General features: G+C 41.2%; 1 long non-coding RNA gene across 1 annotated transcript in view; it reads right to left on the reverse strand.

Annotated features, from left to right (window-relative positions):
• LOC143442221 (uncharacterized) overlaps positions 1–23,409 on the reverse strand; it is a 45,975-nt gene that overhangs the window by 1,091 nt on the left and 21,475 nt on the right. Inside the window, exon 2 of the long non-coding RNA XR_013110230.1 lies at positions 699–808. This is a non-coding gene — a long non-coding RNA (uncharacterized LOC143442221). The remainder of the gene's footprint in view (positions 1–698; positions 809–23,409) is intronic.

Raw genomic sequence — 23,409 nt, forward strand, 5'->3', positions numbered from 1 at the left:
TTTATTAAGGAAAAGGGTTCACTCTCCTCCAGTAATCTAATAAAATAACCAGATGGTGGTCTTTTCACACTGTTACCACTACCATGGCAACCAAGAACTTCAGGTCTTCCTGCAAAGAACTCTCCTGTTGACAGGTGTAAATAACTGCCATCATCTTTATCAAAATCTGACTTGCCAAGTGACTTTCTCAACAAATGGTCATTAACTGTCGCTACCCAGGATGACTCTCAAATTCAACTAGTGTTCTGAGCATCTGTTTTGATTTTCATCCTGAGAATAAGCCATCTCTCTTTACCCTTTGGTGTGGATCCTCTCAGAAAACCATCTCAAAATGTCTTTTTCCTGATATTTCAGATTTCAAAGCCACAACCCCCTCTACTTGCCACCATACCCAGACACTAGAAGGCAGAGATCCAAAGCCTCATTCCCTGTTTTATTCCACAGCAGAGACATAGAACACCATTGGTTCCCAGAGGCAGACCAATCTGAAGGTTCTCCTTTTTTTTCATTCAAGTAGGCTGTTCTTTGTTTGCACAGGAGAACAAGAGTTACATTTATATCTGGCACTCAACATGATTCGAAGAACAACAAATCCTGATTGGAAAACCCACCAATGTTGCAGAAAGCAGAAGACATCTGACAGAAGCGTCAAAGAAGACAGGAGACATCTGACAGAAGGCCACAAAGGGGAAATTTACCTGGCATCGTCTCCAGAGGAAACATCAGTTCTTCAGTTTTGGCTGGACCTCCAGGAGACTCCAAAGCAGCAGGAGCCTGGAGCCCAGAGCAAAGAATGACACAGGAACCTCTGAAACCACAAATCATAGTAAGCCACCCCAAAAGGCAATTTTTATTATATAGACAGGCTTTTCCTGCATTAGAAAAAAAATGAGAAACTTTGTTTCAGATCCCTTAAGACCAAGGGTAGGATTTGAGGGGATAGAAAGGTTACTTTGAAAAATCATAGCAGTATTTATTGCAACTGTGACCACAGGAATAAACCCCTCCCCACTTTCCATTGCAATATTTATATATTTCCTTTCAAAAGAGATTTTTAAAAATAGCTGTGCAACAAGAAAGATTAACTGTAATATTACAAAAGCTTGAGAGACAAAAGACAGGAAATAAGAGACCAGGAAGTGCTTAACTGTGAACCTATGGTACATAATGAAACTGAGGATCAAGATAGACAGCCCATTGATGGTGGGTAACAAGCCCAGCTTGATGGTGTGGAGCTGGGCAAGAACTCAAGTGCCTAAATGTCTGCTTTATGTGTGGATTCATAAAGATCTAATTGTACCTTGATAAATAAAAAGGGGGAATAAGCTTAACTGAAAGACCCTGGGTTGTGGGAAAAAACTGCCAAATTAGATCAACCTGTATACTTTAAAGATGTTTTAACATCAGAATGGAAGTCAGGAAATGTGTTCAGTTAGGAAAGAGATTGTGTCTATATTTCCATAGGTGATGAAAGACTATGGGTTCCATCAAAATTGATAAAGATGCAATCTGAGTAAGAAAAGCTTCCACATGAGAAGTGTGACTCAAGGAAGGAAGAGACATAGAAAGGCCTCAATGCAGACAACTCAGAAAGCTGTCCCCCCCACCCTGTAAAAAGAGTTAAGCCCTGCCCCCTAGCATAGCTGTAACTCTTGTTCCATGCCTGTCAGTCATTTTCATGTTGTTACTGTAATAATGACACACAAAAAAAATAGCTTGACTCAGAGCAGGATCAAGCTGACCACATACCCTGTTAAGTTCTGTATATTCAGGGGTTTGTTAATCTTAAATTCTACAACCATAAGCTTCACCTAGGACCAGTCAGAATAAAGGTCAGTTAGAACTGTTCTGTCTAGCTAGCCAAAATAGCTTGAGTCAGAGCCCACCACCAGGCAGCACTTCCTGCACGTGAGTTCACTGTGGGTTTTGCAGTTTTAGGCTTTATAAGCTGGCCCTGAAAAACATTCGGGGTCCAATCTAAGCTCCCAAGTCTAGGCTGTGCCCCTGATATATCAGTCTTAGGGTGTTCATTCAATAAACTATTCTTGCTTAACTGAGACCGGAGTCTGAGTGTTGTGTGGTGATTCCTGAAACCAACAAAGACAGCTCAGCAAACCAGCTAAAGAAGGACAAATCATTTATCAAACAGACAGATTGATAAACCTCTATGCTGCCCCTTTTTTCTTCCTCATTCCCTTCTTTCCTCCTTCTTCTCTTCCCTGCTTCCCCCTCTTCTCATGGGAAAAAAAGAAAAAAAGAAAAAAAGAAAGAAAAACCTTGATTCTGAAATAGACTTGCTGAAGACAGATGGCCAGGACTGCAACTATGAAGCATCATCCCATCAACGGATCTTCCTAAGGACATTCAGATTTAAATTTTGGGGACTGATAATTGTTTCAGATTTAATAGTTAAACTGTGTACAACTTTTGGCTTAAACAGAAAGGGGGAAGATGTAGCGGGATTTTAATCCAGAAACAAGGCTACTACTCTAGCTGGAACACAGACACACCCTTAGTACAAACCTTTAATCCCAAACAACGAAAGTAAAGTTAGTTGGTAGAAGAAAGCACCCAAGTTTGAAAGTGATGTCTAATTGAGGGACAGACAAAATGACAAATCAGAGAAAGATTTGACAGACTGAGTCAGAGATAGGACATGTCCAACTCTCACAAGAAAAGACAAGAAGGAAAGATGACTTAAGAGAGGAGGTGAGGAGGGGAGAGGGAGAGAGAAAGGGAGAGGGAGGGGGGAGGGGGAGAGGGGGAGAGGGGGAGAAGGGGAGAGAGGGGGAGAGGGGGAAAGAGGGAGAGAGGGGGAGGGGGAGGGAGAAGAGGGAGAGGGAGAAGAGGGAGAGGGAGAAGAGGGAGAGGGAGAAGAGGGAGAGGGAGAAGAGGGAGAGGGAGAAGAGGGAGAGGGGGAGGTTTACCAGGAGAGTTTTACAGAGACAGGCTGAAGAGAGAATAAGCTAAACACAAGTGAAAACAGAATGAGTCAGAGAGTGAGAAGGAACCAGAAGATCAGAACAGATTGCTTGAGTTAATTTGAGGCCAAGAAGAGCAATTCAGTCAGAGACTGAGAGAGAAGTTAGACTGAATCAGTTTGAGCAAGGACAGCTGAATTGAACTGCCATGCAGAGTTCAGAAAGAATTAGAAAGGGTGAACTTATTCAGCAATAAGTCTCGAAGGCTGAAAATATTCTAGGCCTAGATAAGATTGTAAGGAGGCTATAGAAGCTTCCAGGACTAGGCCTAGGTTAGCAGACTGAGACAGTTAGCCTGGGAGATGACAATTACATCAGGCAAACAAAATTTACTGTAACAGGGCAAAGTTTCACCCCTACCCCTTCTATTTGACTTAGGAAGTTTGCTTCACCTTCCCAACCTTTGTTTCTTTACCTATAAAAAGCAGACACATGTTCTCACCTCCACACTAGGGACAGTAAGCCCCAGGAAGAATCATGTTAAAGTCAGGAGTGGTAGTGTACCCATCCAATCAGAGCCAGCCTGTGTTACATCGTGAGTTCTGGGCCAGTTGCTACCTACATTGCAAAACCCTGACCTGGGGGGTGGGGGTTGGGGTGGGGGAATCCCAGCAATTCTGAGGCTGCAACAGCAGGATCATTCTGAATTCTGAATTGGGCTACTTAATGAGTTCAAGGCCAGCAAGTTCCAGGCCAGCCTGTGCTACAAAGTGAACAAAGGAGTCACGTTAACATCTGATGTTTGCTGAGTGCTACCCACATGATAAGGTCAGAGTTAATGGCTTTGCAACTCAACAGGCAAACCAGTCAAAGTGCAGTATTGTTTCTGTTTTACAGATCACAAAACTGATACACAATCACTGGACTGTCAATGATTACACAGTGAGTCAAGAGAGGATTCAAGCCAAGTTGTCTGCTTATTTGAATCTCCTAGGGACCTTATTTGCTTCGTCATCCTGTGTTGTAGGTCACTGATGAGGCTGACACATAGCTGCCAAAAATAACTTAGATGAATGAATCAAAACCTTCTTAGGCAGGGATGTAGTTTAATACTTGTTTAGTATGCTCAAGACTCTAGAATAGGGCCAACCAGATTGCTCATTGGGCTACCCAGATCACTCACTGGACCAGCCAGTTGGCTCCCTGGGTAACGGTGCTCTCTCCCAAACCTGATAAACTGACTTTGATCCCCAAGACCCTGATGGTTGAAGAAGGAACTGATTCTCAAAAGTTGTCCTCTAGTGCTGGTTAGTCAACAAAAGGATGGACTGGGTATTAGGACTATCTTGTACCTCACTGGTACAAATAGGCATAATTATGCTCTAATTGTATTTTGAGAGAAAAGTTTCCTTTTAACAGGAAGGGTGATGTGTAGGAGGAGCCAAGGTGGGAGGAGTACTGAGAGGAAGAAAAGGAGTAAGAAGAGGAGAAGAAGAAGGAGAGGAGAAGCTAGGTGATGAAAGAGAGATAGAAGGGGGAGACAGGGAAGCAGATGTTCATGTATCTCCACCAGTCAAAGATAGTTGATATATCTAGGTTGGGTAGTGGGTTACACCTCTGATTGAACAATACCAAACTTATAAAGCCTATGATTAACATTTCTTAAAAAAAAATGTATAAATGCAAAATGAAAAGGGGGCATGGGATAGGGGTTTTCTAAGAGGGGGGGGGAATGGGGAAACGGGATGGTATCTGAAGTGTAAATGAAAGATCTAATAAAAAAATAAATTAAAAAAAAAAAAGTTGTCCTCTAGTCTCCACACCAGTACAGTATACACTCCCCTCCCCCCTCCCCTCAAATAAATATATAAATGAGAAAAGAAGTTTGAGCCAGGTGTTGGGGTGCATGCCTTTAATGCCAGCACTCTGCAGGTAGAGGCAGGTGGATTTCTGTGAGTTCCAAGCCAGCCTGGTTAACATAGCAAGTACCAGAACAGCTAGAGGCTATATCTCAGACTCTATCTCAAAAATCCGAAATTAACTTCCTAGTCAGAAAGAGGATGAGGTAGGGGGTGATACAATGTCGGTCACCTGCTTCCTTTGGTAAACTGTTCAGGGATTACTTATTTTCTGTGTCCTCTTGGGTATAGCTAACTTGATCAGCCTGAAGTTGTCCTTCTGGTGCATTCTGTAGAGCTGATAGATTTAAATTCCTTACATTTGATTTTATTATGAAAAGTTTTTCTTTCTCCTTCAATTAAGATTGATGGCTTTGCCGAGCATGGTAGTCTGGGCTAGCATTATGTCATCTTTCAGAACTTGTAGAATGTCTGCCCAGGCCCTACTGGCTTTCAAAATCTCTATTGAAAGTCCACTGAAAAGCTCTTCTAATGGCCCTGTCTTTATATGTGACTTCATTTTCACCCATATCTTTGTTCTGTTCATTTAAATGCCAAAGAGACTTTCTTTTCTTGTGCTGTTTGATGTTCTGCATACCTCATGCACTTTGATAGAAGTCTCTCTCTTTAGATTTGAAAAAATTTATTCTATGATTTTGTTAAAGATATTTTCTATGGCTTTCACTTAAGTTTCTTCTCGTTCCTCTATATCAATTATTCATAGGTTTGGTTTCCTCATATTGTCCCAGATTTCCTGAATGTCTAGATTTTTAATTTATATTTAACATATTTTTTGGATGATTGATCCATTTATTCTACTTTGTCTTCAAGATCTGATATTTTCTCTTCCATTTCATTCAGTCTGTTGGCAAGGCTTTCTTCTGTTTTTTTTTTTTTTGTTTTTTTTTTTTTTTTTTGTGGTACTTCCTGCTTCTTTCTTTCTTTTTTTTTTTTTTTTTTAATTTTTTTTATTGGTTATTTTATTTATTTGCATTTCAAATGTTATCCCCCTTCCCGGTTTCCCCTCCACAAGCCTCCTATCCCATACCCCACCCTGCTTCTATGAGGGTGTTCCCTACCCACCCCCCCCCCCCAACTCCTGCCTCACTGCCCTAGCATTCCCCTATGCTGGGGCATCGAGCCTTCACTTCCTGCTTTTTTCAATTCAGGTTTTACTTCAGTTTGACTTGTCTTTAGCCATTCTATCACTTTGTTAACTTTTTTTCTTATTTGTCTTTTTTTATTGGATATTTTATTTATTTACGATACAAATGTCATCCCCTTTCCCCATTTCCCCTCTCTAGAACTCCCTATCCTATACCTCCTCTTCCTTTATACTTTTATACCATTTTGATTACATGCATGTAGTGAGGTCAGTTCTAGGTTGAGGGTCTAGCAATACAATAGATGCAAGGAGCCAAGGAACAAGCAATACAATAAACACAAATAGTCAAAGAACAAGCAAGGCATTAAACCCAGTTATGTGAGCACTCTCACGATCACTGTTTCTAAAGGCTTATCAAAATGACCAAAGTATCTGAGCCTACTTCCCTATGCTAGCCCAAGGTCATTTTTATGTCTGAAGCCTACTTCCTTGTTTTAGCCTAAAATTTAGATTTCTGTCTGAAATTACTTCTTTGTTCTAGCCTAATATTTAAATTCCTGCCTGAGATTACTTCTTTGTTGTAGCCTACGATTTAGATTCCTGCCTGAAATTATTTCTTTGTTCTAGTCTAATGTCAGATTCCTACCTGAAGCCTACTTCCTTGTCCTTGGCCCATATCACCTTCTTGCCAAGCAGCCCCAAAGGCTCTTCACCTCTCCCCCTTATTTATTTCATTAATAAGACTGAACCTGTCTTAGGTCATTCTGACAAGAATGCCTTCCTTACCAGTCATGGAATAGGCATTATCAAAGGCAATGTACTTCTGTCTTAGGCTAGTAATGCTCTGTGCAGAATCTTACCTGTCCTTGGCTTGCTAGCCTGTTAATTTAATAACTCTGTCTAGAGGTCCATTGTCAGGTTTAAGCCATGTACTTTGGCTGCCAGCATGTTGATGTTGTTAAAGATAAGCTTTAACACGATGGGCAGGAATAAAAGTATTCCCAGGATAAGAAGGGCTAGCCTGATCAAGCTATATATGCCATTCCTGAGGTTTGACCAAAATGGAAATACTGAGCTTAGGCCATGGATAATTTTATCAGCATTATCTGCAGCATCAAAGGTCAAGAGAGCAGCATTCTTTAAATTCATAATCTCACTATGCAAAGTTAACACACCCAGAGAGGTGTTAGGATTATGCCAAATATCCTACAGGTGTCTTTAAACTTTTTTCTAATTATAATGACAATCATTGTAAATTTCAAAAGTAACACTACTCCAATACTATTTGTCATGACACTTGGGATGGCTCCCAACTCTTGAACCCTGAACCTCCTTTAGATAATTTGAATGGGTTATAGAGCATCATTCGTTGTTCCAGATACCTATATAAATCCTTTCATATACTTAGTACATTAGTATAGGGTTTTTTTGGGTTTTTTTGCTAGATGATTAACAAAAATCGTTGTCTTAACTCCTTGTGTCAATGCTATTGCATAAGCAGAGGTGCTAGCAATTAATGGAATGAAAGCTGTTATACCAGCAATAATCAAGCCTGCTACCCTCTTGCTTCTGTTTAAAACCTAACTCACTTATCCCAACACTTTCAAGCTTTTTTTTTTTTTTTTTTTTTTTTTTTTTTTTCAGAGAATCAAGGTTTTCTAATACTCAGGGCAGTGAGACAAAAGCTGCTTGATAGACCCCCGTAACAGACATGCCAGGTTTCGAAACACTAACATAATTGGAAATTATACAGTCAATGCAACTTATGATAAATATTGTAGAAGAAACAAAACCAACTTTAGCTTGACAGTTAAAGAGCATTAAAACATGTACTAACCCTTGTTTGAAATCCAGATCCTGTCCCAACATTATCTCTTGCTATCCTAACATCATAGTGAGCTACAGCTAGTTTCCAAATATGTTCCTGACAAAGTCCAGATTCAGTCTTCCAAAAGTAGACTGTTATTTCCCATATTGGATTGATTTCTAGACCAGTACATGATTGAATCATAATAGCTGGGCACCTTTAAGAAGAATACAAGAGATATAATTTCTCTTTTTGATTCTCTATCCCACAAGGTTTAAAAACTTGAGGCAAGGCAGCTTGTCCCATCTGGGATATAGTCAAGCAAAGGTGGGTCAGGAACACATGTCCAATACAGCTCCCTAGTCACCCTTGTCAGGGCACTCAGCAAGCTCACAGGTCGACATCATTCTTTGGCTCAGCAACAGTATGTCTCACCAATCTTTTTAAAGTTCCATGGGCCTCTTCCACAATAACTTGTCCGTGAGGATTATACGAAATCCCCGTAATAGATTGTTGACAAAAAGTCTCAACTGCTCAACTACAATTGCCAGACCCATTATCTGTTTTTTTTTATTGGATATTTTATTTATTTACCTTTCAATGTTATCTCCTCTCCCATCCCCCCCAAACCCCTTATCCCATCTCCCCTCCTCCTATTTCTATGAGGGTGTGCTCCCACCATCCTCCCATTTTCATCTCTCTGCTCTCAAATTCCCCAACACTAGGGAATCCAACCTTTCAGGGACCAAGGCCCTCTATTTTCACTGATGCCTGACAAGGCCACCCTCAACTACCTATACAGGTGGAGCTATGAATCCCTCCTTTTGTGTTCTTAGGCTGGAGTTTTAGACCCTGGGAGCTCTGGTTGACTATTTTGATACTCCTTTTAAGAAGGACCAAAGCATCCACACTTTGATCTTCCTTCTTCTTCTTGAGTTTCATGTGGTCTATGCATTGTATCTTAGGTATTGTGAGCTTTTGGGCTAATATCCACTTATTAGTGAGTGCATACCATATGTGTTCTTTTGTGATTGGGTTACCTCACTCAGAATGATATTTTCCAGTTCCATCCATTTGCCTAAGAATTTTGTGAACTCATTGTTTTTTAATAGCTAAGTAGTACTCCATTGTGTAAATGTACTACATTTTCTGTATCCATTACTCTGTTGAAGGACATCTGGGTTCTTTCCAGCTTTTAGCTATTATAAATAAGGCTACTATGAACATAGTGGAGCATGTGTCCCTGTTGTATGTTGAAACATCTTTTGGGTATATGCCCAGGAGTGGTGTAGCTGGGTCCTCAGCTAACACTATATTCAATTTTCTAAGGTACTGCCAGACTACTTTCCATAGTGGTTGTACCAGCTTACAATCCTATCAACAATGGAGGAGTGTTTTCTCCTCTTTCTCCACATCCTCACCAACATCTGCTGTCACCTGTATTTTTGATCTTAGCCATTCTGACTGGTGTGAGGTGGAATCTCAGAGTTGTTTTGATTTGCATTTCCCTGATGACTAAGAATGCTGAACACTTCTTTGGGTGCTTCTCAACCATTCGAGTCTCCTCAGTTGAGAATTTTTTGTTTAGCTCTGTATCCCATTTTTAATAGGGTTATTTGGTTGTCTAGAGTCTAATTTCTTCAGTTCTTTGTATACCTTAGATATTAGCCCTCTATCAGATGTAGGATTGGTAAAGATCTTTTCCCAATCTGTTGGTTGCCGCTTTGTCCAATTGACAGTGTCCTTTGCTTTACAGAAACTTTGCAGTTTTATGAGGTCCCATTTGTCAATTCTTGATCTTAGAGCATAAGCCATTGGTGTTCTGTTCAGGAACTTTCCCCCTGTACCCAGTTCTTCCCCACCTTCTCTTCTGTTAGTTTCAGTGTATCTAGTTTTATGTGGAGGTCCTTGATCCACTTGGACTTGAGCTTTGCACAAGGAGATAAGTATGGATCAATTTGCATTCTTCTACATGCTGACCTCCAGTTGAACCAGCACCATTTGTTGAAAATGTCTTTTTCAACGGGATGAATGTCTTTTCCATGGGATGATTTTAGCTCCTTTGTCAAAGAAAAAGTGACCATAGGTATGGGGGTTCGTTTCTGGGTATTCTATTCTATTCTATTCTATTCTATTCTATTCTATTCTATTCTATTCCATTGATCCTCCTGCCTGTCTCTGTTCCAGTACCATGCAGTTTTTATCACTATTGCTTTGTAGTACAGCTTGAAGTCAGGGATGGTGATTCCCCCCAAAATTCTTTTATTGTTGAGAGTAGTTTTCGCTATCTTGGGTTTTTTTTTTGTTATTCCAAATGTATTTTAGGATTGCTCTTTCTATCTCTGTGAAGAATTGAGTGGGAATTTTGCTGGGGATTACATTAAATCTGTAGCTTGCTCGTGTCAAGATAGCCATGTTTACTATATTAATCCTTCCAATCCATGAGCATGGGAGATCTTTCCATCTTCTGAGATGTGCTTTGATTCTTTCTTCAGGAGCTTGAAGTTCTTGTCATACAGGTCTTTTACTTGCTTGGTTAGATTCACTCTAAGGTATTTTATATTATTTGTAAGTATTGTGAAGGGTGTCGTTTCCATAATTTCTTTCTCAGCCTGTTTATCTTTTGAGTAGAGGAAGGCTACTGATTTGTTTGAGTTGATTTTATATCCAGCCACTTTACTAAAGTTGTTTATCAGGATTAGGAGTTCTCTGGTGGAAGTTTCGGGGTCACTTAAGTATATTATCATATCATCTGCAAATAGTGAAATTTTGACTTCTTCGTTTCCAATTTGTATCCCTTTGACCTCCTTTTGTTGCCTAATTGCTCTGGCTAGGACTTCCAGTACTATATTAAATAGGTAGGGAGAGAGTGGGCAGCCTTGTTTAGTGCCTGATTTTAGTGGGATTGCTTCCAGTTTCTCTCCATTTAGTTTGATGTTGGCTACTGCTTTGATGTATATTGCTTTAACTATGTTTAGGTATGGGCCTTGGATTCCTGATCTTTCCAAGACTTTTATCATGAAGAGATGTTGAATTTTGTCAAATGCTTTCTTAGCATCTAGTGAGATGATCATGTGGTCTTTTTCTTTGAGTTTGTTTATATAGTGGATTACATTGATGGATTTCCAAATATTGAACCATTGCTGCCTTCCTGGGATAAAGCCTACTTGATCATGATGGATAATTGTTTTGATGTGTTCTTGAATTTGGTTTGTGAGAATTTTATTAAGCATTTTTGCATCAATATACATAAGGGAGATTGGTCTGATGTTCTATTTCTTAATTGGGTCTTTGTGTGGTTTAGGTATGAGCATAATTGTGGCTTCATAGAATGAATTGGGTAGTGTTCCTTCTGTTTCTATTTTGTGGAACAGTTTATGGAGAATTGGTATTAGGTCTTCTTTGAAGAACTCTTCACTAAAACCATCTGATCCTGGACTTTTTTGGTGGGGAGACTTTTAATGACTGCTTCTATTTCTTTTGGGGTTATGGGACTGTTTACATGGTTTATCTGCTCCTGATTTAACTTTGATAACTGGTATTTGTCTAGAAAGTTGTCCATTTCATCCAGATTTTCCAATTTTGTTGAGTATAGGCTTTTGTAGTAGGATCTGATGATATTTTTAATTTCCTCAGTTTCTGTTGTTATGTCAACCTTTTCAGTTCTGATTTTTTTTTTTTAAATTTGGATACTGTCTCTTTGCCCTCTGATTAGTCTGGCTTAGGGTTTATCTATCTTGACGATTTTCTCAAAGAACCAGCTCCTGGTTTTATTGATTCTTTGTATAGTTCTTTTTGTTTCTACTTGGTTGATTTCAGCCCTAAGTTTGATTATTTCCTCCCTTCTACTCCTCTTCCGTGTATTTGCTTCTTTTTGTTCTAGGGCTTTCAGGTGTGTTGTCAAGCTGCTAGTATATGCTCTCTTCAGTTTCTTTTCATAAGCACTTAGAGCTATGAGTTTTCCTCTTAGCACTGCTTTCATTGTGTCCCATAAGTTTTGGTATTATGTGTCTTCATTTTAATTAAATTCTAAAAAGTCTTTAATCACTGAGTAGAGTATTGTTCAGTTTCCATGTGAATGTGGGCTTTCTATTGTTTTTGTCATTATTGAAGACCAGCTTTATCTATAGGATCTATAAGATGCATGGGATTATTTCAATTTTTTTTTGTATCTGTTGAAGCCTGTTTTGTGACGAATTATATGGTCTATTTTGGAGAAGGTACTATGTGGTGCTGAGAAGAAGGTATATTCTTTTGTTTTAGGATGAAATGTTCTATAGATATCTGTTAAATCCATTTGGTCCATAACTTCTGTTAGCTTCAATGTATCTCTGTTTAGTTTCTGTTTCCATGATCTGTCTATTGCTGAGAGTGGGGTGTTGAAGTCTCCCACTATTATTGTGTGAGGTGCAATGTGTGCTTTGAGCTTCAGTAAGGTTTCTTTTATGAAAGTGGGTGCTCTTGCATTTGGCACATAGATGTTCAGAATTGAAAGTTCATGTTGGTTGACTTTTCCTTTGATGAGTATGAAATGTCCTTTCTTATAATTTTTGATAGCTTTAAGTTGAAAGTCGATTTTATTCGATATTAGAATGGCTACTCCAGCTTGTTTCTTAGGACCATTTTCTTGAAAAAAATGTTTTCCAGCCTTTTACTCTAAGGTAGTGTCTGTCTTTGTCACTGAAGTGGGTTTCCTGTGTGCAGCAAAATGCTGGGTCCTGTTTACATATCCAGTCCATTAGCCTATGTCTTTTTATTGGGGAATTGAGTCCATTGATGTTAAGAAATATTAAGGACAGGAGATTGTTGCTTCCTGTTATTTTTGTTATTAGAGGTGGAATTATCTTTGTGTGGCTATCTTCTTTTGGATTTGTTGAAAGAGGACCACTTTCTTGCTCTTTCTAGGGTATACTTTCCCTCCCTGTATTGGAGCTTTCCCGCTATTATCCTTTGTAGAGCTGGGTTTGTGGAAAGATATTGTGTAAATTTGGTTTTCTCATGGAATATCTTGGTTTCTCCATCTATAGTAATTGAAAGTTTTGCTGGGTATAGTAGCCTGGGCTGGCATTTGTGTTCTCTTAGGGTCTGTATGACATATGTCCAGTATCTTCTCGCCTTATAGTATCTGGTAAGAAGTCTGGTGTAATTCTGATAGGTCTGCTAGGTTAGGGAAGTTTTCTTCTATAATTTTGTTGAAGATATTTATTGACCCCTTAAGTTGGGAATCTTCACTCTCTTCTATACCTATTATCCTTAAGTTTGGTCTTCTCATTGTGTCCTGGATTTCCTGGATGTTTTGTGTTAAGAACTTTTTGCATTTTGCATTTTGCATTTTCTTTGACAGCTGTGTCAATATTTTCTATGGTATCTTCTGCACCTGAGATTCTCTCTTCCATCTCTTGTATTCTGTTGGTGATGCTTGTGTCTATGATTCCTGATTTCTTTCTTAGGTTTTCTCTCTCCAGGGTAGTTTTCCTTGGAGATTTCTTTATTGTTTCTACCTCCATTTTTATGTCCTGGATGGTTTGTTCAATTCCTTCACCTGTTTGGTTGTGTTCTCTTGTAATTTTTTAAGGGATTTTTGTGTTTCTTCTTTAAGGGCTTCTACCTGTTTACCTGTGTTCTCCTCAATTGCTTTGAGAGTGTTATTTATGTCCTTCTTAAAGTCCTCTATCATCATCATTAGAAGTGATTTTAAATCTGAATCTTGTTTTTCTGGTGATATGGGGAATTCAGGACTTTCTAATGTGGGAGAACTAGGTTCTGATGATGCCAAGTACCCTGGGTTGCTGATGCTTATGTTCTTGTGCTTGCCTTTCACCATCTAGATCTCCTTAGTCCTACCTGTGGTGTCTCTGACTGGAGCCTCTCTTTCCTATTATCTTAGTTGTGTCACAATTGTGTGGGCTGGGTGTCGCTGCTGGGGTTAGAGCTGAGGCCCAAGATCTGCTCAGTTCTCAGGCCCAGACCGGAAGGAACCAGTGCTCTGGACCAGGAGTGAATTCCTGGATCCCAGTGGGTCCCAGTTACTCCCTGTTTGGGGCAGGTGTTGCTGTCTCCTTACCTAAGATACTGCTTGGGTTAGAGCTCCTGGGGCCCAGCTTCCTCTGTGTTTTGTGAGATTGGGTGCTGAGCTGCCGCCCTGGATCTGCTCAGTGCTTGGGTGCAGACCGGAAGGCCCTTTGTTAACTTCTATTTTCATATCTTGAATTGTATTATTTCATTCAATTGTTTGTGTTTTCATGATCTTCATTCAGGCATTTTTTCATAGCCTCCTAAAGGTCATCGAACATATTCATAATTGCTATTTTGAAGTCCTTGTCTTGTGCTTCAGCTAAACTGACCTCTCAGGGAGTATTATAATAGGTGCTGGTTTCCAGAGGAGGCATATTGTCTTTGTTGATTCCGTTTGTGTTTTTGACCTGGGATCCCAGTGTGGCTATTGACTTTGTTGAGTAGGTGTTTGGGTCTTTGTCTTTACCCCAATCTGTCAAGTTGTGCACCAGATGAATATTGCTTGGCTTTTGGTCCTGGAGACATTTTGGGTTTCAGGGTTCAAATTTCAACTGGTCCCAAATTATCGCAATTGGAAGGATGGCTGAAGTTCTGGTTACAGTTCTGGGTTCAGACTATAAGCAGTCCCATATTGATGGAGTGGCTGGGCTCAGTGATAGGTGATTGGGTGGGGGAAAGGGACTGACTTTGCAGGTCTCAAGTAGAGTTTGGGGTCCAGTCTCCTGTGGTACTGGACCCAAACCCGGTGATTAGTTGGAACTCCAGGTGCAGAACACTACCCTCCTCTTTTTATTTAAAGACAGGGTGTCACTATGCAGCCCTGGCTGGCCTGGAATTTTCTATGTAGAGTGGGCTGGCTGTAAACTCACAGATATCTACATGCCTCTGCCACCTGAGTTCTGGGATTACAGGTCTGCCCCACACACTAGTGTTCATACTCTATGTCATTATTCCTGTTTGCTTAATGTCTATGGCATTCCTCTGCCCATATAAAGTAAACTGGGACTGGTCCAGGACCAAGTGAATCTCATCCCCTCCATTCTCTTCCATGTCTTGCCTCCACTGTCTGATTATGCATCCCAGCTCAAAGCTCTCACATCCCCAACACCCAGCTTTCCCTAGCCCTCTCTCTTGCCCTTTCCCTTCTGTGAGGAACTGTGTTCATTATCTCTTACCAAACTATCACTACAGTTATTGAAGGCCTTCTTAGTCCAGCCCTGGGAATAGAGCCAGACATTGCATTCTGGCAGGGGTGACTGACAATTAATATGTAATTATTATAAAAATCAAATATACAGTCATGGCATGAGAAATTTACTTGGATAATGAGTTAGTGAGAGATTAGAATGTTAGCAAGACTCCATCTCAAAGGCAAAGCAAACAAACAAACGGGTATACGGTATTGTATACCTGCAACCCTATCACTGTAAGGCAGAGGCAAGTGGCTCACTGTACATTAAGATCAACCTGGTCTACATATCAAACTCCAGGCCAGAGAGGGCAACATAGTAAGACCTTCTTTCAGAAATAAAACAAACAAACAATCAAGCAGTGGTGGCATATCCTTTAATCCCAGCACTCAGAAGGCAGAGACAGGTAAATCTCTGAGTTTGGGGCTAGCCCGGTCTACAATGTGAGTTCCAGGCTAGCCAAGGCCACACAGAGAAAGCCTGTCTTGAAAAGACAAAAAACATGTGTGGTGTCACATATCTGCAGTTCTAGCACTCAAAAAGGTAGAGACAAGAAAATCAGGAGTTCACAGTCACCCTCCAGTATGTAGTAAGTTTGAGGCCAGCATGGGTTATTGAAAACTTTTCTGAAAACAAATATAAATAAAAAGCAACCCAAAATGTAGTTCCCACAGTACACACTTTGAAGACAAAAGTCCTCAACTGGTGCTTTACATCTAAAACCCATTCTAACACCCAGGGTCCCCTTTCACCTTCCAGAAGAGCCCCCTGGTTGACTTTTCAATAACACACACCTAAATGGGACAGGGTAAGGGGGGCTTCAGTTCTCTGCCTGGGCTGAATAAAACCTCTACACCTACATTTTGGAGTGGCAGCAGGGAGGCCCAGGAGGCCAAGCTCTGGAACCACCCTCCACCCTCTGGGCCTCTGGGAAAAGTAGGAAAAGAGGCTCCTGACTCTTGGCTCTGAGCCAAAAGAGCTGCTAGTGGGAGTGGAAATTTTTCATGGCAAAGGAAGAGGAAAAAATCAGATCACATTTCCCACTGGCAGAGTCTATTTGTTCAGGAAGCTCTTGGGGCCCTAGTTGTTCATAAAAGGAGGATAGTCATTGGATTATGGCTTTTTAAGTACCCCCAACACACACACACACACACACACACACACACACTCCTGTTTTTCTTGCCTTCATGGTGCAGAACCTCCAGTTAGCTGGGCAAGCCTTCCACCACCCAACCACACCCCCAGTATTTCTTCTCTTCTTCCCTTTGCCTTCAGGTTTGCAGGCATTTCTCTCAAAATTGCAAATCCTCCGGGGGAATGCCAATTATGGCTATCATGAAATAAAGTGAAGAACCATCAGCTCAGCAAGGAAAGTTATTCCTACTAGAAGAATTGGATGCTCCTCTTCCACCTCATAAAACCTTCCAGCTTTCAGGAAAGGGAATTTGGGGATGTCCTGCCATCCCCTAGCCAAGACATTTGGGTAGAAATCCATGTACAATGAACCCAAAGAGGCTGAATTTATAATCACAGAATCATATTCTTTTTTTTTTGTTTATTTATTTATTTATTTATTTATTATATGTAAGTACACTGTAGCTGTCTTCAGGCACCCCAGAAGAGGGCATCAGATTTCATTACAGATGGTTGTGAGCCACCATGTGGTTGCTGGGATTTGAACTCAGGACCTCCAGAAGAGCAGTCAGTGCTCTTAACCACTGAGCCATCTCACCAGCCCAGAATCATATTCTTAAAAGGGCATAAAAGCCACATATCCCAGCTCCGTAGGAGTCGCTGGTAATACTTGATCATTGACTTACAACTTCCCTTAGAGGGATGCATTTCCTCAGTTACAGATGAAGAAATGGGCATAGTAACTTGCCTGATGTCACTCTGGGAGTAAGGCCCCATGCTTTTTGCCCTAGCTCCACAATCTCTCTGAATAGCATCCCTGAAGCATGAGCAGTCTCTTCTTGGACGATTGCAGCAATGAGGACCTACAGCTTTTCGAGTTGGTCTATTGGCAACTATGAGAATAATTTAATTAAACGCTGGTTGTTTTGTGCCATTAATTCCATTGACAACTTTAAATGGCAAGTCTCTAGGTCTCCTCCTTTACTGTCCCTGTGCCTTTCAGCTTGTCCTTCACCCTCCTATTCCTCTTTCTTGATACACTGTTTATCAAAAACTCAACTCACTTACTTTGGTCAGAACTTCAAACAGTAACTATTCAGATGTAAACTCTGTGAGAACAGAAGGGGGAGCCATTAAATGCTTAGCCCTGGCATAGAGTATGCCCTTCCAGCATTTGCTGATGTGTAATTACATCTTCTAGATGAAGGTTTGGTAGAGAAGGGAGCAGGACTCGACCCTCCACACTCAGTATGCTTTCAAAGTTGACCGATGCAATCTTGCTCAGTGATAGATTTCTTGACAATGAAAGCTTATGACCATATCAATAAGCTTTGGGTTTTGGGAGACTCTGTCACAGTACAGTGGAAGAGTCACAGAGGTAATGATTACAGATGTCAACCTCAGGCCTCAACATTCTGGAGCACACTTAGGTGCTAGGCAAGCAAAACAAAACCATGCATTTGAACATTTTTGCACATGACACATACACATGAAAATGGGGGAGGGGAACATAGTAGCCCATAGACAGGCAGATCCTCCTGGTCCTGATGTTGGAAAGGGGATTGTTTCCACCTTTATACTGTAGAGGCAGTATGCTCAGTAGAATGAGCGTGCTCTTTGGCCAGTATATACCAGGGCAAGGATCTCAGGTCTACTACACTCTGGCCGTGCAGCCTTTCACCAGGCACCTTTCTTCCCACTCTCATTGTCAGTATCTGTAAAGTAGGAATAAAAATACCTTTGTCCCTGGGATGCTTTGAGGTTTCAAAGAGATAGATGGGGCTGGCTCAGTCAGTAAGGTGCCTGCTGTATAGGCATGAGGACCTGAGTTCAAATCTTCAGCACCCAGGTAAAACATGGGTTTAGAAATATGCCTGTAACCCCAGCACTAGAAGTATAGGGCAGCCACAGGAGGATCCCAGGGACTTGCTGGCCAGCCAATCACTGAGCTCTGGCCTCAGTGAGTGAGCATGTTATAAATAAGGTAGAGTGCACTCAAGGAAGGTACCAGACATCAGCCTCTGGTCTTCATACACATATACACCTGCGAACACACACACACACACACACACACAAATGTACTTCTACCTACATCACACATACACACAATAGTGGCTATAAAATGCCTAAAACATGAGAAATCTTAATAAATTATTAATTTACTCCAACAACAAAATTAATTACTCCTGGGGCCAGAGAGATGACTCAGTGGATAAAGTGATTGCCAAGAAATTCTAACTACCGAAGTTCAATCCCCAGAACCATGTGAGGGTGAAAAGCGAGAATCAACTCCACAGTTTCCCTCTGGTTTCCACATACAAACTATGACACACACACCCACACACTCACATCCTGCATGCATAGAATAATAATAAATAGTTAAAAATGAATGCACGACTACCATCATAAGTTTGTATGCATGCAGCCTGAAGCATTCAAAAGTACACACAGCACGCAATTCGACCCTTTGCAAGAGTAACAAGTGCTCTTAACCACTGAGGCGTCTCCTCCCGCTCTCTGGTTTTTAACAAGTATTTGCAGTAAAACTTAATTCTCCATGAGCACTGTAAACTAGGCACTTTTCTTTGCAATGAAGAAAAATAGCTGGAGGATGCCTATAGAAAAGCACTCATGGTATGTTCCGGGAGATATTTAAAACTGTTGGATCTAATCTGGCTTTTTGTAATCAGCAGCCATGTTCCCAACTAGCCTAGGCCTGCAGAGGCAGTGTACCACCTCTGCTCAGCTCAGGCAGTCCGCTCAGGCAGCCAGAGACACCGGCCCTGCCACCCATGAGACGCCAGCATGGGAGATGGCTCTTCCATGCTGTCTCCACAAAGCTGGGCTGTGCCCAGATCATCCTGCCATCCATGCAGGCCTGGTAGGAAATAAGATTCTAAAGCTTAAATATTAATCAAAGGCTTTATATATTTGGTAATGCTCAATAACAATATGCCCACATAATTATAGATATTTCCCAATTAACTAACCTAGATAAGTTGTTACCCAGGACTGCTCTCGGTACATGCGTGGTCATCCATGATGCTACATCTCTCCTCCCCCCTCTTCCTCTTTTTCCTCCTTACTCTTCCCACCTTAGCTCCTCCCAACTTGTGGGAAAAATATCCCACTACAATGGTAGATGGTGTAGTGCTAGAGGCAGAGCACACAATACAGCCTTCTTGTATGAAACCTAATGCCACAGAGTCTCCAGGAAAGTAGTTATCAACTTGATGGCTCCAGGCCAGGCTCCCTCGGGGTTTCAGAAAGACACATCTAATGCAACAAAGCACCAGCAATCAGAGATGCCACCCATCCACTCACTCAGTAAACATCACAAAGCATATCACATACTACAGGGACTGTGATAAGACCCTGCCAGTACAGCCAAGAGAGACACAGTGGCTGCCTGGGAGCTGTTCACAGCCTGATAGGGAAAGGCGAGAAAGTAAATATTGACACAACAGGGGGACCAAGGTACAGACAGTATGTTCAAAGCATAGTAGAAGGCTGGTGTGATGACCCAACAGGTAAAGCCCTTGTTGCAAAAGCCTACAGATCTGAATTTGATTCCTGGAAACCAGGTAAAAGGTGAGAGGAAAAAACTGATAGCACAAAGTTGTTCTCTGGTTTCTGCACATGTACTTGTTCCTGACATCAAGCTCCCATCAATAGATAGATGATAGATAGACAGACAGATTGACTGACAGACAGACAGACAGACAGACAGATGATTGATAGGTAGATGATAGATAAATAAATGATAGATGAATAGATAGATGAATAGATAGATAGATAGATAGATAGATAGATAGATAGATAGATAGATAGAGAGACAGATAGATGTTAGGTAGATGATAGACAGATAAATGAAACATAATAGATACAAAGTTTGGACGAATTTAACAAAGAAATTAACTTCTTGATTTTAAAGCCTTATATTTGGGCAATAGGCAAGATATTAGCTTAAAAATCAATGAGCTAGCACCAGAGACATGGCTTAGTAATTAAGAGTGCTTATGGCCCTTTTAGGTTTACTTATTCATTTTTTGAGACAGGTTTTAATGCTGTATCCCTGACTAGCCTGGAATTGGTTTTGTAAATCATGGCATGACATTCACAGAGATTCTCTTGCCTCTAGAGTGTTGCAATTAAAAGCATATGCCACTATGCCCAGCATTAGAGTGCTTACTGATTGCAGAAAATCCAAGTTTGATTTCCAGCCCCCATGTCAGGGAGTTCACAACTGTCTGTAACCCCAGCTCCAAGAGAATAGTGCCCTCTTATGGCCTCTGAGGGGAAACTCATCTGTGCTTGCGTGCAAAGGTGCGCAGGCACACACCCGTACCCACGCAGATGAAATTTAAAAACAATAAAATAACTGTTTCAAAGCAATGAGCTGAGGAATGTGGGTAGCTTGGCTTTCCAGCTGGCCCAGCCCCAAACAAACCAGCAAGCTGAGGCTCAGGAGACAGGATTGCTCTTTTTTGCTTATGGGAAGGGAGGGGGGGAAATCCACCCATATGAGTGCATGTTTGTGAACATGCATGGAATGCAAAGATGAATCTCAAGAGTTTTTTTGTTTTTTTTTTTTTTTTGAGACAGGATCTCTCTTTGGCCTGAAGCTTGTTGCTTAGGTGAAATGGGATGGCCAGAAAAGCCCAAGGATCCCCTGTCTCTACCTCCCTGTGCTGGAATTACAGCATCAAGCTGTCAACACCCAATTTTTTTTAACATGGGCGCTGAAGCTCAAACTTAGGTTCTCATGCTTGTGAGAAAACATATTGTGAACCCACTGAGGGGTCTCCCCAGCCTGTTTTTGTTGTTTGAGACAGGGTATCACTATGAAGTCCTGGATGGCCTTGGCTTATCTCTTTGGCTTTCTGCATATATGTTAACTTGTATGGTCCTTGGTATTCCAATTGAACTGTATTTTCTAAGGTTCAGCAAGTGACTTAAGCTCTGCTTCTTCAGCTGTACAATGGGAATAATGATAATGTCAGCTTGTAGGATAAAGTGGTATGCTGGTTTGGCTATGGTTTGTCCACATCAAAATCTATGTTGAAATTGAACTGTCATTGTGATATGTCAGGAAGTGGGACCTGTGTGGTGACACATATACTCAAGAGGGATTGATGGCTCTCTCGAGAGAATGGGTTTGCTCTAAACAGGGACATAGAGTGGGTTGTCACAATGCCAGGTTGGCTTTGTGTACATCCCTTCCAAACCTGTGTATTTGTCGCTCTACCTACATCCATGAAAGAGAACTGTACCAGGTCTGCAGCAGTGTGTGTCCTGGAATTTCAAGTCTCAAAACTGTGAGACAAAATATGCCTCTTGTCTTAATTGCACAGCCATAAATATTTTGTTACAACAAAAGAAGACAGAGATAAGAGGTTTGGTGCCTGTAATCTGCCAATAAGGGTTGATGAGGTAGCTCTTGGGTACGGGTGTTTACTGCCAACCCTGACAGACTGGTTTGGATCTCCAGGACTCACACAATGAAGGAGAGGAAAAGGGAGAAGTGACCAAGTTGTCCCCTGCTCTCTACACGTGTCATGACACATGCACCATTGGCTGTGTCTATTGTCCTTCCCCTGTAAGCTCCAACAAAATAAACAAATGCGAAACTTTTAAAAGATTTTTGTAGTGGATGTTGCCCACTACATTTGTATAAAGCTCAGGGATTGGGCTGTATGAGAGGTAGGCCGGTGTTTCTGGCTGGCGGTTTCTAGCTGTGGTGCTAGTATGGCCTCTGGCCAGGAAACATAGTGGCAGAGTTAAGCAGAGCCTCTGCCGCTTACTCAGCCCAAGAAAATGCCGATTTTTTTTGTTTTTGTTTTTTGTTTTGTTTTGTTTTGTTTTTGTTTTGTTTTTTGAGACAGGGTTTCTCTGTGTAGCCCTGGCTGTCCTGGAACTCACTTTGTAGACCAGGCTGGCCTCGAACTCAGAAATCCGACTCCCTCTGCCTCCTAAGTGCTGGGATTAAAGGCGTGTGCCACCACTGCCCGGCCCAATATAAAATTTAACTTTAACAAGACTGAGTATTTTATTTGACATGTGAATGTTTCTCCTGAATGTACGTATGTGCATTCCGTACCCACTGAGCTCAGAAGAGGATGTCCTGTCCTCTGGAACTGGTGATGCGATGGTTGTGAGCCATGATGTGGGTGCTGAGTACTGAACCAGGATCCTCAGCAAGAGCAGCAAGTGCTCTTCACCACTGACCCAGCTCTGCAGACCCCAGAAATGTTTTTAGAGCATTTTTAATAATATCCAATTCACAATAAGCACTATAATATAAGAACACCCTGAATTCTTTTTTAGTGTCTGCCTTAAACCTTCAGTGAAAGAAACTAAAAAACTCCCTAAGAATCCAAAAGAGCCTTTTGGACTCTTCTGTGATCAGCTGATGCTCCCCATTGACCTTCTTTCTGTACTCATCTACCCACACTGGGGGTGGGGGCAGAGTTAGCAGCAAAGGTCTCCCCAGCACCCTTCCTTTCAGAGAACCTCCGCCTCATGTCTTTAACCTGCCAGTGTTCCTGGTCCAGCCATATCTTTACAGTGTCCTCCCTGCAGAACCATATGCATGCTTCACACTCAAATGACTTCTTTGTGTTTACTTAGGGAATTCCTAGTTTATACAGAGCTATTTATAAGATGCATGTTTTAAAATATGTCTTTGGTATTCCTTATAAGGAACTCAATGAGTCATAAAAGCAGTAGGCTGAGGAAAAAAGTAGCTAATTATAAATGAAAGGAACCGGTTTATTCCTAAAACAAGCATTTCTTTTTCCTTTCCCTTTCCTTTATTTTTATTTTTGTTTGTTTTAAGACGGGGCCTCTCTATGTAGGCCTGGCTGGCTATCCCTGGAACGCACTATGTAGGCCAGGTTAGCCTAGCCTCAAATTCAGAGAAATTTATTGGTCTCTGCCTTAGAGTACAGGATTAAAGGTATGTGACATCATTCCCTCTTTAAACATTTTATTTTTTATTTTCTTTGTATTTATTTTATACATTTATTTTATTTTTAATTACTCTGTGTGTGTGTGTGTGTGTGTGTGTGTGTGTGTGTGTGTGCACGTGGGTGTATGTGTCTGCAAAGGCTAGAGATGTTGGATCCTGCTAGGCTTGACTTACAAGTGGCTGTGTATTGCTTGATGTGGCTACTGGAAACTGAACTTAGGGCCTTTGCAAGAGCAACACAAGCTCTTAGCCACTGATCTATCTTTCCAACTACCTAACTCCCTCATTTTATTTTTATGCTCTTTGTTGTTGCTGTTGCTGCTGCTGCTGCTGTTGTTTTATTCTGGTTGGTTGGTTGGTTGGTTGGTT

This window comes from Arvicanthis niloticus, chromosome 5 (genome assembly GCF_011762505.2).
Source record: "Arvicanthis niloticus isolate mArvNil1 chromosome 5, mArvNil1.pat.X, whole genome shotgun sequence".
In the NCBI taxonomy this organism is placed as follows: domain Eukaryota; kingdom Metazoa; phylum Chordata; class Mammalia; order Rodentia; family Muridae; genus Arvicanthis; species Arvicanthis niloticus.